This window comes from Physeter macrocephalus, chromosome 9 (genome assembly GCF_002837175.3).
Source record: "Physeter macrocephalus isolate SW-GA chromosome 9, ASM283717v5, whole genome shotgun sequence".
Classification (NCBI taxonomy): Eukaryota; Metazoa; Chordata; class Mammalia; order Artiodactyla; family Physeteridae; genus Physeter; species Physeter macrocephalus.
In genome coordinates, this window is record NC_041222.1 from 96,446,758 (window position 1) to 96,464,086 (window position 17,329).

The 17,329-nt window shown below is 42.8% G+C and overlaps 1 long non-coding RNA gene across 1 annotated transcript; it reads left to right on the forward strand.

Annotated features, from left to right (window-relative positions):
* Positions 1 to 3,287: 3,287 nt before the first annotated feature.
* On the forward strand, positions 3,288 to 11,557 carry LOC114486937 (uncharacterized). The gene is made up of 3 exons (XR_003681377.1): positions 3,288 to 3,341; positions 10,789 to 10,941; positions 11,288 to 11,557. It is a non-coding gene; the product is annotated as an uncharacterized lncRNA (long non-coding RNA).
* Positions 11,558 to 17,329: the final 5,772 nt, after the last annotated feature.

The following is a 17,329-nucleotide window of genomic DNA, read 5'->3' on the forward strand; positions in this document are numbered from 1 at the left end:
TTGCGCAGCACGGGCTCTAGGCGCGCGGGGGAACTGTTTTTTTAATAGGTATAGAGTATCCGTTTTGCAAGGTGAAAAAGTCCTGGGGGTGGATCATACAACAATGTGAATACAGTAAGTCCCCTACATGAAGACCTTCAAGTTGCAAACTTTCAAAGATGCAAATGTGCGCTGGCATGTCCAATAGCGTAAGTTAGTTCACATGTCTGGTGTACATTGGCACGTGCGTGCATCCTCTGCAAGTGGTTGTGCTTCTGTGTACTTTACTGTACAGTACTGTATAGAGTACAGTAGTATAATAACATTATTTCCAGCCCAGGATGTCCAGAAGCAAGGGTAAAAGCAGTGGTGGTGTAACTGCTACTACTGTACTTTTCAAGGTCCTGTACTGTAAGATTAAAAAATGTTTTCTTTATTTTTTTGTGGGTTTTTTAATGTATTATTTGTGTGGGAAGTATAAACCTATTACAGTACAGTACTATACAGCCAACTCTGTTAATTGGGTACCTAGGCTAACTTTGTTGGACCTATGAACGCACTCTCAGAACAGAACTCGTTCGTATATCAGGGACTTACTTTATACTTAATAATACTGAACTGTACTCAAAAAATGGTTACAGTGGTAATTTTTATGTTATGTGTATTGCACCACAATTGTAAAAATTATTTTTCAAATGGAAAAGAAGTAATACTTGCTCTCCATCAAGAGTTTTCTACCAAATATGAGGTACTATTAATAGGTGTCAGGGAGGTAAGTTAAGTTCTTGAGGGCCTGTGAATTAAATTGACAAAAGCCAGAATTTCAAGAGAAAAGATGATGTTTATTCACATAGGTACTCAGGAGCGCATATAGAAAGTAGCTTAGCTAAGTACCTTAAGTTAGGGGTTTACTTAAATAATTTAATAGGGAAAAGGGAGGAGGGAGAAAAGGGCTCTTTTGGAAAGAACAAATGGGTTTCTTTAGGAAAAACAAATAAGCTTTTAGGAGAACAAAATGGGAGCTAGGATAGTTTGTAATAGTGTTTGTTTATGCACGTATGAGTGGTCCTCTTCATCTTTTTTGGGGGCATGAAACTCCCTCCGAGAAGGAATTTATCAGAGTTTCATTCAAGGTCTCCTTCCTGGAGAAGAGGGGAATTATGACAGCCTCACTCCCAGAATTTTCTTTTAGTCGGATAAGATGATGGGGAAGGGGGAGGTTGGGGGGTGGTCAGACAAAGCCTCTTGCTGCATCTGTTGTTCCTCCACTGTCTTCAGCTCAAAATAATTTTTATGCCACTGTGGATTACTTCACAGATGTTCTTCCAAATGTTAAAGGCAGTGCTGTTTGTAATAGTTCCCCGAACTTTAATCAATATATATGCCAAATGAACCTCTTCCCTCCTGACAAGAAGTCCCCAATTTTATATTTATTTATACCATATATATATATGTATATAATATATAAATTTGTCAGAACCTTATCTGTTCATTCAACTTTAGCCCACTAAAAGCTGAAGCTAAAAGCTCGAAAGATCTTTTGAGATCAGTTGTCGTTTGAGAGGAGCAGTGAAGTGAAAAAATTAGGAGCTGTATGTTGGTAGAAAATGTGATTTTGTACCTGGGGGGCTTCCGTTGGGTGGCACAGAGGATTTCATTTTTGCAGTAGAGTCTAGAGCCCAGAAGAAATGAAGTTATAAGAACCTGCCCTCCTTGAGTGGGTGCTTACTGGTTCTCAGGATCAGAGCATGTCTGAGGTGATCTTGGATGGGATGTTTATCTATTTCAGGGCATTTTTCAGTATTGTTTTGATTCTTAGAATTCTATGTGCTTCACTACTTTACTGCAAGTATTTGGAATAAGCCTCCTTTTTCTAAGGAGTTCTCCAGGCAGAGTAAGAAATGTTCAAAGCCTTGCCATTCAAAGTGTGGTCCTGGACCAGCATCATGAGGGAGCTGGTTAGAAATGCAGACTCTCAGACCCCACCCCTGACCTACGGCATCAGAATCTGCATTGCAACAAGGGATTCCTGTGCCCCTGATAGGCTGGTGAGAAATGTGCAGTTCTGGGTTCCACCTCAATGAATCTCTCCTAAAGTCTGAGACCCCCGCCCCCCCCACCGCCGGCCTAGAAGTTTCAAGTTACTTTAAAAATTTCATGTGAAAATAGGAAATCTCATATCCATGGAAGGCCTATTATAACGGTGATTGCTTTCGGAGGAAAGTACTGGGAGAAACTTCCACATTATATTTTTGTTCGGCTTGAATTTTTTTTAGTATGTGCTCAGATTACCTTTACCATGTAAACACGTGTCTTTTCTAACTAATACATTCCTTAGACCACTGTAATTTACCAAGTACTTTCCTATACATGATTTCACAAATACTCTGAATATCCTTACCATGAAGGAATACATTGAGATATTCCTATATTAGATGAAGATGTTGAAGTATAGAAATAAAAGCCATGAAGAAGCACTGAAAATTAGAGCCAAAAGATAGGATCCAAGTGTTTAAAATATTTTTATTATGAAAAATTTCAAACATTACAAAATAAACAGAATATTATAATAGAACCTCATGTACCCATCACTCCCCACCCCCTACTCCACTAGTATGTACATAATTTTTTAAGGTAAAATGTACATACATTGAAATGCACAAGTCTTATCAGGATCCTTTTTTTCCCCCTTAATTCCAGTCTCGTTTGCCAAAAATCTGGCTCTATTGCCTCCCAGATGTAAATGCTATTGACGGATTTCCTGCTGTTTCCTACACTGTGTTGAATCATCCTTCCCTCGATTTAGGTTCGCTTGGAGAAGAGGAATGCCTTTGTTTTCAGTCGGAAAGCATATGGGGTACCAAGTCTGGCTGCTGCATTGTTACCCATTCACAAATGAAACCCAGGCATGCCTTCTTTAAATTGTCCTCTTGGCCAAGAGTCAAAAGCCTCCCTCCAAAATGGAAGCTCAAAGCCCCTTAGTGATGTTCCACCCCCAGCCAGCCTTGCACCCCTCCCTTGAGCACTCACCACTCTCAGTGGGGCTCTTGGGGCCACCGTGAATCCATTCAACAACGCTCATTTATTCAGCCCTACTACGTGCCGGGCACTGCCTATACTGGACCTCATCTCCAAAAGCCCCAAATTTGTAAGACTCCCATTGCCTTTAAACAGCTGGAAAGGAAAACAGAAACGTGTCTTCCATCTCGTTGCAGGAGATGAGTCAGCAGAACAGGAAATTCTCCTTGCACAAGCCCTTCTGATCCCGTGGGCTGGGTGTGTGTGGTATCCAGCGAGGGCTGGGAAGGGAACCGGCTTCTCTCCTGGAAGCACTTTGAAAGGTGAACAATGCAAGCTGGCCGGTGAGTTTACATGTGTTGACACACACCTCGCCAATTAGAATGGTCCCAACACGTTGGGGGAAAAGCTCAGCGGCTTCCAAATAAGGAAAAGGGCAAATAAGGAAGCTGGTTGTTGCCAACGTCTAGGTGGCTTCAGAATGAAAGGTTGAAGGGTTACCTCCTGTGAAACTCAAAAGGCACCTGAGCGGCAAGCCCAGCTTTCAGGATGTTTGAGGAGACAGCCACTTAAGGGGTGGGGGGGGTTCAAGGAAGGCTCTCAAATGCCACAAACGCTCTAGTGGTGCAATTATGCACACGTAGAGAATTACAGAAGGAAGAAGAGCCGTGGGCATTGGAAATGCCCGCCTGTCGAAGACCCCACTGGCCTGATCCCTAACAACAGAGCAAAGTCCACCGTGGGGACCCAGGCTGCAGCCTGGTTTCCACTCCTCACCAGCTGTGAGCCTGGGAATAAGTCATTTAATCTCTGCGGGCCCCAGTTTTCTCCTCTGCAGAAAGAAAGTTAAACACAATAAGCTCTTCCATTTCAAAATTACTGGAGCTCCTCTGCAAACGCAAATTGGTTTAGCATTAACCCTACTTTTTCCTTTCCTTTCACTACTTTTCCAATGAGATCATGAGGGAGAATAGCTGAGTGGAGCTGTTAGCAAAACCAGGACTCTTTAAAATAGCTGTTCTGTGGGAACCAGGCACTGGGTGCCGTGTCTGTGTGTGTGTGTGTGTGTGTGTGTGTACACATTTCTATTGGGGGGGGCTGTGGAGAAGGGGTGATGCATTCAGCCAGCTCTAAACGTTTCGGCTTTGCAGAAAAATAAATGCATCCAAGATTGAGGAGTGAGATTTGCATATGAGAAGGAGGTGGAGGAGGAGTAAATGTGCTGAGATTCCAGCACTGAATTGAAAAAAGGATGAGGATGCAGTTAGAAGGGTAGGCCTCCCAGGAGCCAAGAAGTAAAAATATGCCGGGGCTTTGAAATAGGGTGTAGCCAGAGCCGGTTAAACCCTACTCTTCCACTCCGACTGGCCTTCCCCCTCACCCCGCCCGGCCCCATTCTAAATTCTTTCAAGGCTTGGCTCCTTCCCCCTCCTCCCCCGCAGAGAAATGATATAGGAGCCAGGAGGAAGTGACACATTTTCCTGCTTGGATGGAGCAGGCCCCTGCGGCAGCCTCTCGGCAATCGTCAGCAGCCTTATCTCACCCCGGCCATCGCTGGCGCCTGGTTCCTCAAACAATGCTTTCCTCTGGCTGAAACCTGGGTGATGTCTCCAATGCCTAGGAAAGCTGCATGCTTAGAGGTTCAGGGCACCCCGTGCATGGTTCACGTTCCTTTCCAATGCAACTTCCAAGTCAATAATCCAGCACAGAGGGTTGTGCCTAGGGCTTTGTTAGACCAGTGACGGGAACCTCGGGAAATGCAGGACCCTTGGGAGGTGGAATGGGAGAATCCCAAGGCTGGGAGTCCTGGAAAACCTGAATTTGCATGCCAGCTGTCTCGCTTAGGAGCTGTGTGACTTTGGGCAAGTTTCTCAGCCTCTCTGAACCTCTGTATCGTCCTCTGTCAGAGGAGGGATGATTGGTAATAATAACTGCCTTGAAGGTTCCAGTGAGGCTTTCATAAGGTAGCAGGTGTGATGTGCCCTGGGAGTATGATAGATATATAAATAAGTCCATTCCCCTTCCCCTCCCATCTTGGATTCCCTCCACCTACCAGTCTCACTCACACTATTTGTCTACCCCTCAATGGCACTTTTTATTAGTACCTTACCAGCTTAGCAATTAATTTCACGCGGTTGTATTGTAGGTTAATCATACAGGCTCAGTGACACCGAAAACTTAAATCAGCATTCCAGTCTTACATCTCATTAGTAGCTCCCAAATGACTAACTGGATGCCATACTAACAGAATAATAAAACTGCATAAAAACAGAGAGTGACGTTAAAAATAATCATGGGCGTGAATGGCCTCTAGTCCTCCCTGTTTCCACTTGTTTTTGTCCTGCCTCGTGTATCTCTACTATATAGAATTTTATCTTATTGTGTTGTAATGATCTGTTTCCATACTTGTCTCTCACTAGACTAAAAGCTCCTCGAAGGCAGGGACAATGCCTCTTTTATCTTCGTATTTCCAGAACTTAGCTTAAAAAAAATACATGATGGGTAGGTGATAATTTAATGAATTACTTTGAACGAACAATTGAACTAGCAGATTTGGTCCTATTCTGTCTGCTGATGTAGCCTCTGCACATGGAACAGTGCCTGGTACAAAGCAAACTCTCCATAGGCACATGCTGAATAAAGGCCTGGGACCTTCCTGAGCTGCACATTCGTCATCTGTATAAGGTTGGCTCATCAGGGTCCGTGGACTGAATTGGTGGTTCTCAAATCCTGGCTCTCCAATGGGTCATAGAAGAAACGCAATGGGATTTTAAAAGATAGAGATTCCTAGACTCCGTTTCCGAACGATTCAGGAGGTCTCAGCTAGGACCTATAAATCTGTAGTTTAAAAAAAAAAAAAAAAAAAAGCTTTCCAAATGATTCTGGTACAGAACAAAATGTAGGCCTCACTATACCAGGTATTTCTAACATTTCTCAGGTAGTATGATTTGATATATCATTTGGACTGTTTTCAAAAGACTACAGATTATCAGAGTGGTTTACCAGGCTGACATAATGTGAATATATAGAACTTGATGTAAACGGCTGACTAGTGATTATGCACCCTTTAAACCAATGTATTTTTTAAAATGTATTTCTTTTCTTTTTTTTTTTTTTAAACAAGTTTATTTATTTATTTTTTAAAAATTATTTATTTATTTATTTATTTACGGCTCTGTTGGGTCTTCGTTTCTGTGCGAGGGCTTTCTCTAGTTGTGGCGAGCGGGGGCCACTCTTCATGGCGGTACGTGGGCCTCTCACTGTCGCGGCCTCTCTTGTTGCGGAGCACAGGCTCCAGACGTGCAGGCTCAGTAGTTGTGGCTCACGGGCCTAGTTGCTCCGCGGCATGTGGGACCTTCCCAGACCAGGGCTTGAACCCGTGTTCCCCGCATTGGCAGGCAGATTCTCAACCACTGTGCCACCAGGGAAGCCCCTGTATTTTTTTTTTTTATATCATCTATTTAGCTGGGTTAATGAGGAACTCATTTTTTTAAAAGAAATAATATATAGTGCACACCTCTTTATGTTCAAAATAATAGATTTATGAGATTTTTTTCCCCTGAATTTCTGAACCAGACAGCTCCTTAGAAGGCAGAGAGCATAGTTTCCAATTTAAATTAAAATAAGTTGTTCCAGGGAAACAGCACAGTGTCATCCGTTATTCAGACCACTGTCAGCTGGCTGCCTTCAAGGCTGGGGGAGGACCTGAATAAAGTTGTACCTGGACCTTACATGCGTGTGCCACAGAATGCTAAAGGTACGAGGGGGAAGGGCTTCTTCTTGTTTTTCTTCCAGGGCACAATCTTCTTTGGTGGTAGCAGGGCTGATTTATATTTCACCACTTAGGTGAAATAACTGGGTGCTCTAACTGGGTGGTATTGTTCAACTCTACTCCAATGATGGTTGAATACACCTTTTTTTTTTTTTTTTTTTTTTGGCTGCACCGTAAGCCATGCAGGATCTTAGTTCCCCAACGAGGGATCAAACCCATGCCCTCGGCAATGGAAGCACAGATTTTTAACCACTGGACCACCAGGGAAGTTCCCTGAATATACCTTTTAGATTGATGTCCTAGGTAGCCAGCTGGCTGGCAGGTCCATTAGGCCTCATCACATGTGAGACAGGCTCATCATATAACAAAAAGGTCCCTTCTACATCCCCACAAAATATTTTTTCTCTCTCTCCCAGGTCAGTATTTTGGACTTCATCCATTATGTAATTGCAGGTGGGGGATGAGGAGTTCGGGGGTAGAGGAAGGAAGCAGGCTTGTTGTGAACTGGATCAAATTCCCTCCCACCTAGTAGTCAGGGCATCCTCTAAGAAGCCAAGGAACTGGGGGGAAGAACCAAAGAGACCTTCTGAAGATTCGGCATCTCTCAGCAGGTGGTCAAGAGAGAGAGTCAGAAACATGTGCACGTGGAAATGCAAAGCCTGGGGAATTCCCTGGCGGTCCAGTGGTTAGGACTCAGTGCTTTCACTGCTGGGGCTGGGTTTGATTTCTGGTGGGGGCACTAAGATCCCACAAGCCACATGGTGCAGCCAAAAAGAAAAAAAAATGCAAAACCTGTAAGCAGATACATAAACAAACATGGCGGTGACCTCCAAGTGGTGATGGGACAACACAGGTACTGTGATCATTGTTGACTCCTACCAGTGCGTTTATAGCTACTCTTCATTTTTCTTTTCCATTTTGATGAAAAATCTTGCAGTTTTTACATTGTCACCGAACAACAAAAAAACCTGTGACATTTCACAACACATAAGCTATTCAGTCAACTTTTGACAATTCTATTATGTTTCTGACACTTGCAGAAACATGTTCAACTCCTCTGGGAGGGTGAGGATGTCACATGTCTGCCTTTCCATTTCCCTGTGCTTTGTTTGTGTCACTGTGTGACTTCTGGTGGCAACACAGGCAGACAAGATCAGTAACATGGCTGCACAGTTTCCCCAGGATGTTCTTTTTGGTGACAGAGGAGAGCAAGTCCTCAGGGATACTGGCCTCCTAGAGGTCATTGGTAAAGCAAGTGCATGCCATTGAGTTGCAGAAGAAGATTCAGGATTTCACAGTGAAATTCCGAACTGCAGAGCTTTGGCTGACCAAAAAAAAGAATGCAACATGGATGAATATCATAGCATTTTCTATCAACGTTTAGGAGCTAGAGTGACATGATGGAGGTCACGGATAGTTTGCATTTGGCCCCAGAGTTGATTTCTCTGGAAGGACCTGAAGTTCATCCTGAAGGACGTCCAAGTTCTTTCTCCTTCCAGGTCCAAAACTGTGAAGCACATCTCCAAGCACGACCTGGAGGCGGTAGCTCCTTGGGTAGTCAGGAGGACCTGTATTTAGCGTGGAATCGTTTACGGAACGCCAGCAGATGGTGGTGGTATAAAGTCGCATGCTTATCATGACTGTGCTCTCAGACTTTCTGTGGAGGAATTCAGTCTAGTGACAGAGAAGAGTGGGGATGACGGCCACGTCAAACCAAAGCAGCCTCCTTGTCATCTTCAAGGTTCGGAGTGATCGGTCTGCCTTTCTTCAAAGGCATGTCTCTCATGAGCACTTAGGAGGAGGGTCATGTTCTCAGCAGCAACTGTAGAGGTTAGAAATTCTTGGTAAACAAATAGAAAAAGAGCGTATTTCACCGCCTTCAGTTCCCTCAACTACGGTGTTGTCATGCTAGTTGTATTATTGTCACCCTAAGTCTCTAGCCTGGTAATAATGGTGATGAGGATAAAGTGCGTGACTTGCTTGGCAGTAGTGAAAGCTTTTCAAAACATTTGTTACTAGTTGTCCAATCGGTCCTTTCATTTCTGTGACACTCAGTTAAAGGCGGACCCTGGAGTCAGACAGCCTACGTTTGAGTCTCAATTCTGCCACTTATTTGCTGAGAGATCTTGTTGAGTTACTTAGACGCTCTGCTTCCATTTTCTTACCTGTAAAAGGAGGATAGTGGTCCTTACCTCCTAGGGCTGTGCTGCAGCACAAATGAGTTAATGTATGTCAAGGGCTTAGATGGGTGTCTGGCACTGCTAGTAAGTGCAAGGTAAATATTTGCTGCTTCTGGTGCCATTGTTATTCCCTCCTGAAAGCAATTCGTTCACTTAGCGCCAACAGCAAAACTGGCCATGCTGCTGCATCACGTGACACACCTGTGGGACAGAACAGGTGGCATTAACCCCATTTCATCAGAGTAGAGGACCTAATAAAAATACACCACAGGATATTGAATATGGTTCCCTGTGCTCTACATTAGGACCTTTTTGTTTATGCATTCTATATAGAATATATATATAGTTGCATCTACCAACCCCAAACTCCCAGTCCATCCCTCTCCCTCCCCACCTCCCCCATTCAATATCCTGTGATAAACCATATGGAAAAGAATATAAAGAAAGAATGTCTATATGTGTATAACTGAGTCACTTTGCTGTAAAGCAGAAATTAATACAACATTGTAAATCAACTATACTTCAATAAAATAAAAAAATTTTTTAAATACATTACTTTATTGTGAGTGACACTTTTTTTAACCAGGAGCACTGACCCCCAGGGACGATCCTTAAAGGACCAGTATTCAACCAATATAAGGATATTTGCTATCCCAAAGTAATCATCTCATATAATCTTTTTCTGTCCAATAAATAGTGGTTTTTAATATTTCAGGTCATGGTCTTCTTTAAAAATCTGATGAAAACTATGGGTCTTGTGCTCGGAACAGTGCACATTCACATATGCAGAGAATATTTTGCATGCAGTATCATGGGGTTCACTGACCTCAATTTAGGATTCTCCCATAGACATGGGAGGATTAGATAAAGAAAGTTCTGGAATGGATCTTCTTTCCAAAATTCTTTGAGGCCCGTCTCCATGGTGACTGTTTCAAATGCCGAATTCCAAGGCCACACCTTTATAAGACGAATCTCTGGATCCAATTGTTTTCAGCATAATTTTCAACTTCTCTTCTTGCAGTGGTTCTCAGTCTTGACTATATGTTAGAATCCCAAGGGGACTGGGGAGGGGGGTGGGGAAGGGTAAAAAAATAAATAAAGAATCCCAAGGTGTGTCCAAATCCACGACCCAGATCAATTAAATCAGAATTTCTGGAGGGTGGGAGCAAGGCATCAACAGTATTTAAAGCTCCCGGGTGATTTGGATGTTAAACCAAGGTTGAGAAATACTATTCTACTGCCTCCCCATAATTAAGAGCGTAATTCAGTTAATCTGGGCATTGCAGCCCCTTACAAACCCCTGTGTCTTCTGTGTCTTCCTGTGTGACTTTGTGTCTTTTCTGTGTGGGGTATAACAACTTCCTCTTTAAGCTAATAATCGCCTTTCACCTCATGTTATTTAGTATGTCACTAAGAAATGTATTGTTCAACCACCACTTAAGAAAGACTTCATCTGACTCAGAGCTTATAATGGGGAGGAAAAGAAGCAAAAGAAAACCAAAGCTGCCCTGGATTATTAAACTCCATCCGATCTCATGAGCATGCTTTACCGAAAGAGCAGAAGACAAAGAGGTGGTGGGGACCAAAAAAAAAATTTTTTTAAGCTGATTTTGAAGAGGTAGATGACTCATTTAAATCTGCGTGAGTGAAGACGTCCAGCGACGAGGCAGAAACATCTAAGGAGTGATGTTCCTTTCATCGTAGGAGGTGAAGAGTAAGGTGAAGACTGAGTAGGTGGGGTTGAGTAGGCAAAAAAGAAAAGGTTTTTTCCTGTAGTCATAATTTTAGAACTCAAAGAGACCACTGAGAGACTCAAGTGCCATTTCTTTCATTTTATAGATGAGAAAGCAATCCAAGTGGGTGATATCCCTGCCTGAGGTCGCAGCTGTTAGTGGCAGGGTCAGGCACAGGACCCAGGTCTTCTGAATTCAGTGTTTTCTCATCTTCCATGATGCCAAGCTGACTGGGGCTCCTATGGCTGAGAGAGACCAGGTGAGTAGAGAAAGCTAATGTAACTCATTAATGAGGTGGCCATACACCTTATCAGCCAAACCTAGACACTTCTGAAAGAAAAAACAGCAACAAAAATAGCAACAACAGGCAAATCTGGACTTATTTCCCTCTAAAACCCATTTACCATTATCTGTCATTTAACATTATCTGTCACCATACTGATAATTCTACCATCAATGATCCTGTGTGGAGCGTGGCTATTAGTAGTTTTTCAATGCCCTTCAACTCTGCCACCTCTTCCCACTGAGAACACCAAATTGTCAATCAAAAGAAAAGTTAGCTGGTTCTAATTCTGGTTACTGCTCTTTTTCCATCTTTCATCTAGATCCTAGCATTCCAGTGGGGTAACACGTGGACTCTTGAGAGAACGGTTTCACGAATACACTTTCAGTGGTAGTAAGGTCTCAGATGTGTGTCCTGTACCTTGTACTCCACTTCCTTCCTCCTGGAGTTTCCGGTTATGAAACTTGCACTCTGTAGGAAGCCTCTCTGGGTTGACTTCTCTCCTTCCAAGAGATGCAGTGTTGCTTCCCAGTTGAGCACACTGGTTCCCTTACCCACCATAGGTTTCCTTTTTGAGAAGACGATACTTTGATTTCTGCCGCTTTTTTTGCTTGTTAAAAGACAGACCCGGGACTTCCCTGGTGGTGCAGTGGTTAAGAATCCGCCTGCCAATGCAGGGGACACGGGTTCAAGCCCTGGTCCGGGAAGATCCCACATGCCGCGGAGCAACTAAGCCCGTGCGCCACAACTACTGAGTCTGCGCTCTAGAGCCCACAAGCCACAGCTACTGAACCCGAGTGCCACAACTACTGAAGCCCACGTGCCTAGAGCCCATTCTCTGCAACAAGAGAAGCCACTGCAATGAGAAACCCACGCAGCGCAACAGAGTAGCTCCCGCTCACCGCAACTAGAGAAAGCCCTCACGCGGCAACAAAGACCCAACGCAGCCAAAAATAAATAAATAAAATAAATAAATTTATTTAAAAAAAAAAAACGGACCCGCCCTCTTTCCAAATTAGGCTCTGTGTGCTTAGTGCTGAATTTCTTTTTTGAATTTTATTTTATTTATTTACACATATTAGTGTATATATGTCAATCCCAATCTCCCATTTCATCCCCCCCGCCCCCCACCAAAGGGCTGGATTTTAATATCTGCCAAATCTTGGTCGGTGATATCAGTGGGACCTCCAGTCAGTTTTCCATAGGTGCGGCTCTTATGAGTTACCCTGTTACACTTTTTTTTTTTTTTTTTTTTTTCGGTACGCGGGCCTCTCACTGTTCTCCGGTTGCGGAGCACAGGCTCCGGACGCGCAGGCTCAGCGGCCATGGCTCACGGGCCCAGCCGCTCCGCGGCACGTGGGATCCTCCCGGACCGGGGCACGAACCCGCGTCCCCTGCATCGGCAGACGGACTCTCAAGCACTGCGCCACCAGGGAAGCCCACCCTGTTACACTTTTATGCTTTGGGGACCTTCCAGGAACAGAGCGCCATCTCCTTATCTGAGAGGGATGCTGTTTCCAAATGGGCTAATTATATATCTCTCCTGCACCACCTGGGTTTTTCCCCAAGGGGTCGAATGTAGTTACCAGATTCTGAGATGTTTGATAAGTCCTTTATGATCTCTCTGCATTGACATGGAGTGAACTCCTAGTATAAAACTCTTGAGATTGCCTTTTGGGTCTCCATTTCTCATCAAGATTGGGACCAATTGGGAACAGGACTCAGTCAAGGCTACACAATCCCTTTAAAATATTTAGATCTCAGTTATCAATACTTCAACGTCCACGCAACTGTTGCTGTCTCATCTTCAGATTTCCTAACATCGCATCTGCTTAATTCAATGATCGTAAATGAGTGGCTTATCAAGCACTGGGGCTCTTCAGTTAGTTTGCTGTTACTGTAGGTTTTGCTAAATGGAAATAGCTTAAGCCCATTTATTCTTTAGCTGTGGCACTGTCTTGCAACTTTGTTGGAGCTATTACTACCTTATCATGTCGTCTTGATTTTGATTAGCCTCCCTCTCCCGACACAAAGCAGTATTTCCCCCTAGATGAGTGGCTTGGGGCCATGAAACCTATAGTGATAAAAGAGGCTAAATTGTGGAGGCGGGTACTTGTGTTGGAGGTAAATCTTCTTAGGTTGGAAAGCACTCTGGCAGGAGACATAGGTGAGGCACTCGATAGCGTCCTCATGTGACCTTCCAAAGAACCACGTATTTTTCCTTCTGCAACGTGGTGGGGATCGTGAACTTTGCTGTGGTGGAGGAGGTTAGGTTCTGGAGGTGGGTGCTTCAAATAGCATTTGCAGAGTGGTACCTCACCTAATTTCCCTTGCTGAAAGCAATTTTGAAGTTCATCTTTTGTCATAGCTTTATTGCCTTCCAAATTAAGAAGTTATTAAATTAACATTTTTCTTGCAAAAAGCTACCAACACACCATGTCAGAGAGATTTTTGCAGGTCTGTTAAGTGTAAGCTGGATTTGATTCATTAAGCTTTCAATTTTCTCTAAAGCCATCTTCAAGTGTTGGTGGAAGCGTTCATAAGCTTTTTGGAGGTGAGAGGAGAGTCTGTTCTAAAGATGAGGGGTAAACTCATACCAAACTATTATTTTGGAGCCTCACAGGTGAGTTTACATGTTTCCCCCCCCCCCAGGGAATTTTTACTCAGCCAGTTCTAGTTTGATTGTTTTTAAAATGTGTGTGTTTGAGGATGTATCTTCTGTAAGTGCTCCGGGCCAAAGTACGGTACCAAGGAAAACACTAGAGAAACAAGCAGCTGGGTGGGATAACAGAATAAACATTAAATTGAGTGGACTTGGCCAAAAACTGGCTCTCAGCTCCCAGGCTCTTCACTAACCAGCTGGGTGACCTCAAGCAAGCTACCAGCATTTAGTAACAAATGCCTTAATCTCTTAGAACCCCGATGTGTCCTCATTTATCTTACGAACATCTCTGAGATAATATACATGACAAAGCTAATGTACTATCCAAATGCAGGATATTATTGTTGATTGTGTTGTCATGAATAATAATATGAGATTTGAAACCTGAATTGTAGTAAAAACTGAAAAAAGAACAGGGCTTTGGCTCACTCAAAAATGCACAAGGCAAACACAGGAAGACCTGCAAAGGCATCTCTTTCCCTGCACCCTTCGGGGGCTTTCAGAGCTTGAAGCAGACTCAGTGGTGGACCAGCGTTTGAATTCAGGAGTGCTATTGTTAACGTAGCACATTGGGAAGTATGTGTCAATATCAAAAGCTATTTTCTGTATGGTTAAGTGACAATTAAACTGTTTGTTGCTGAAGGGCCTAGAAGCAACTTGGACTGAACTTGGATATGGTTGACTAGGATCTAGTAATCAATATTAGAGGACCCCCCCCCACCCCCGTTCTTGAATGTATCAGACCCAATAGCTTATCTAAATAGTTAGTGTGAAACTGATGAATAGAAGGTCTATTCATCCTACCTCAAAGATCTAGGATTGGGGGTTGAATGTTCCATGACTAAGAATGTGTGTAAGTAAGGAAATGTGTGTAAGTAAGAACTCAGAGAAGTGCTGTTTCATCAGTGTTGTCAATGAGTCCAGTGTAATAATGAAGGACAGCGCCAAATCTCCCACCAGGGGCTTGGAAGAACTATTAGCACTAAAGAATTTCTTGTGACTTAACTACAGAATGCACTGAGCTAGATATGAGTAAGGAGGGGATAATGGCAAGATACAATAAACCTAGTATAATGGATGTCCAAACTGAGTTTGAAGCACAGAAACAATAACTTAAATAAGTCCTAAAGTACATTGTCAAACATTGGAGCAGAGTTGTGGACTGACTTCTTGGGGGAAATGATGGAAGCAATATTAACTGGCAGTAGGGTTAGAAATGAATAAGTAACAGCTTCTAGCATGTCCAAATTGATCTTTACTGCAACTCAAAAACAACATTTATTTGTAAGCATTGATTTCTTTTGATGTTGTTCGGTCAATCTTCATTCATGACCACACGTGTTCCAACTTCACTATTTTGCCATCTCAGTAGAAAAAAGGTTCACATCCAATGTACAGGCATGTTTTAGTAAACATCCTAAAATTGAACTTTTTTTCGGCTGCACCAAGTGGCTTGTGGGATCTTAGTTCCCCGACCAGGGATCAAACCTGGGGCCCAGCAGTGAGAGCACAGAGTCCTAACCACTGGACTGCCAGGGAACTCCCTTAAAATTGAAATTTTAAAATAAAAAGTTCAGACTTATCATGGAGATGAGGGTCATCATAACTGGAACATATCAATGGGAGGAAACACTTTAGGGTAAAAATATGCTGATTAGGAAGGAAAGCAGAGTACAGCTGTAGGACAGAGATTTACTTATGGGGGAAAGTCACTGCCCAATGCATGGGCAATGATGTGCTGGTAAATGTTTAACAACTTTTTCCAGCTTTCTGATGTGGGATGGGAGGGGCCCTGATTTCTAGCATTTGCTTATTTCTGAGGTACAAATATTCCCATCATGACCAGTTCCCATCACACAGTTACAGTAGATGTAAATAACCCCAAGAACCTAGTAAATAGTAAAATAATTAAGAAGTGTTGAGATTTGAGTATTTTTTACCTTTGTTTATAACATACATGATTTAATTGTATCTTTACATAATTTAATTTCTAATAATGTCTGTTTTTTGACAACCAGCTCACAAAATTCCTAAAAAATTTAACAATCAGCTCTTAAGAGCCAGTACAAGCTCGTTCCAGCAACCACAGTCTATGAGCGAAAGAACATCTTTAGGGAAAAAAAAAAAAAAAAAAAAGAGCATCTTTAGGGAAAGATAAAAAAAAAAATTAAGAAAATAGAAAGGAAAGAAAAAAAGAATAAATGGAATTGCAGTGAAATTTTTTTTATTTATAAGAAAATATGGAGAAATGTGGGTTTAGATCTTCTTCATTTAAATTAATACTTCACTATCGAATGATTATACTCAAATAACGCTGGCTAATGGATCAGTCTCTTGTCCCCTACGTTTGGGGGAGTGCTTCATGTTAGATCTCATCTGCTGCAGATTCACAATGTACAGGTGACCCCTGAAAAACCAGGTTTGAACTGCGCAGCTCCACTTATAAGGAGGTTTTTTTCAATAGTAAATACTACAGTACAACACAATCTGTGATTTGTCGAATCTGTGGCTGGGAGTCTCGGATTGGAGGAGTTGCAAACGCGGAGGGCCAACTATAAGTTACAAGCAGATTTTCAACTGTTCAGAGGGTGGGTGCCCCTAACCCCAGTGTTGTGCTAGGGTCAACTGTATATTTAAAAAATCACACAGTAAAGAACCCATTTACACCTCGTGTTCCCCAACGTTTTTGACCATAGAATCCTTTTATCCCCCCCCACAGAATACTTAATATCTTGTGGAAAATAGATTGAAGAACACTGCTTTGTGGGTGTGCTGTAAGTAGCCTGCCCCTTAACATTTCCTATTAATAATTTCCATCAGACACCTTATAGCATGTTGATCAAATGTGTAGATATACTACGTCAGTGATTCTCAAATTTGACTGCACATCAGATTCATCTAGAAGATTGATTTATAAAAACTATGTATATATTTAAGGTGTACAACATGGCATTTTATACACATAGAGTGAAATGATTACTACAATCAAGCTAATTAAGGTATCCATCTCCTCACAGATACTGGTGTGTGTGTGTGTGTGTGTGTGTGTGTGTGTGTGATGAGAGCATCTGAAATCTACTGTCTTAGCAAAATTTTTTTTGGACTGCCCGATGCAGCATGTGGGATCTGAGTTCCCTGACCAGGAGTTGCACCCCTGCCCTCTGCAGTGGAAGCGCGGCGTCCTAACCACTGGACCGCCAGGGAAGCCTCAGCAAATTTTCAGTATATGATAAATATGGTATTATTAATTATAGTCATCATGCTGTACATTAGATCTCCAGAACTCATTCATCCTACATAACTGCAACTTTGTACCCTTTTGATTAACATCTCCCCATTCCTCCCTCCCTCCCAGCCCCTGGCAACCACCACTCTACTCTCTGCTTCTATGAGTTTGACTTTTTTAGATTTACATAAGTGAAATCATGCACTATTTTCTTTCTGTGTCTTGCTTATTTCACTTAGTATAATGTCCTCCAGTTTCATCTATACTGCTTCAAATGGCAGGATCTCCCTTTTTAAGGTGGAATAATATCCCTACATATACGTCACTTTTTTTTTTTTTTTTTTTTTTTTTTTTGCGGTACGCGGGCCTCTCACCGTTGCGGCTTCTCCCATTGCGGAGCACAGGCTCCGGACGCGCAGGCTCAGCAGCCATGGCTCACGGGCCCAGCCACTCCACGGCATGTGGGATCCTCCCAG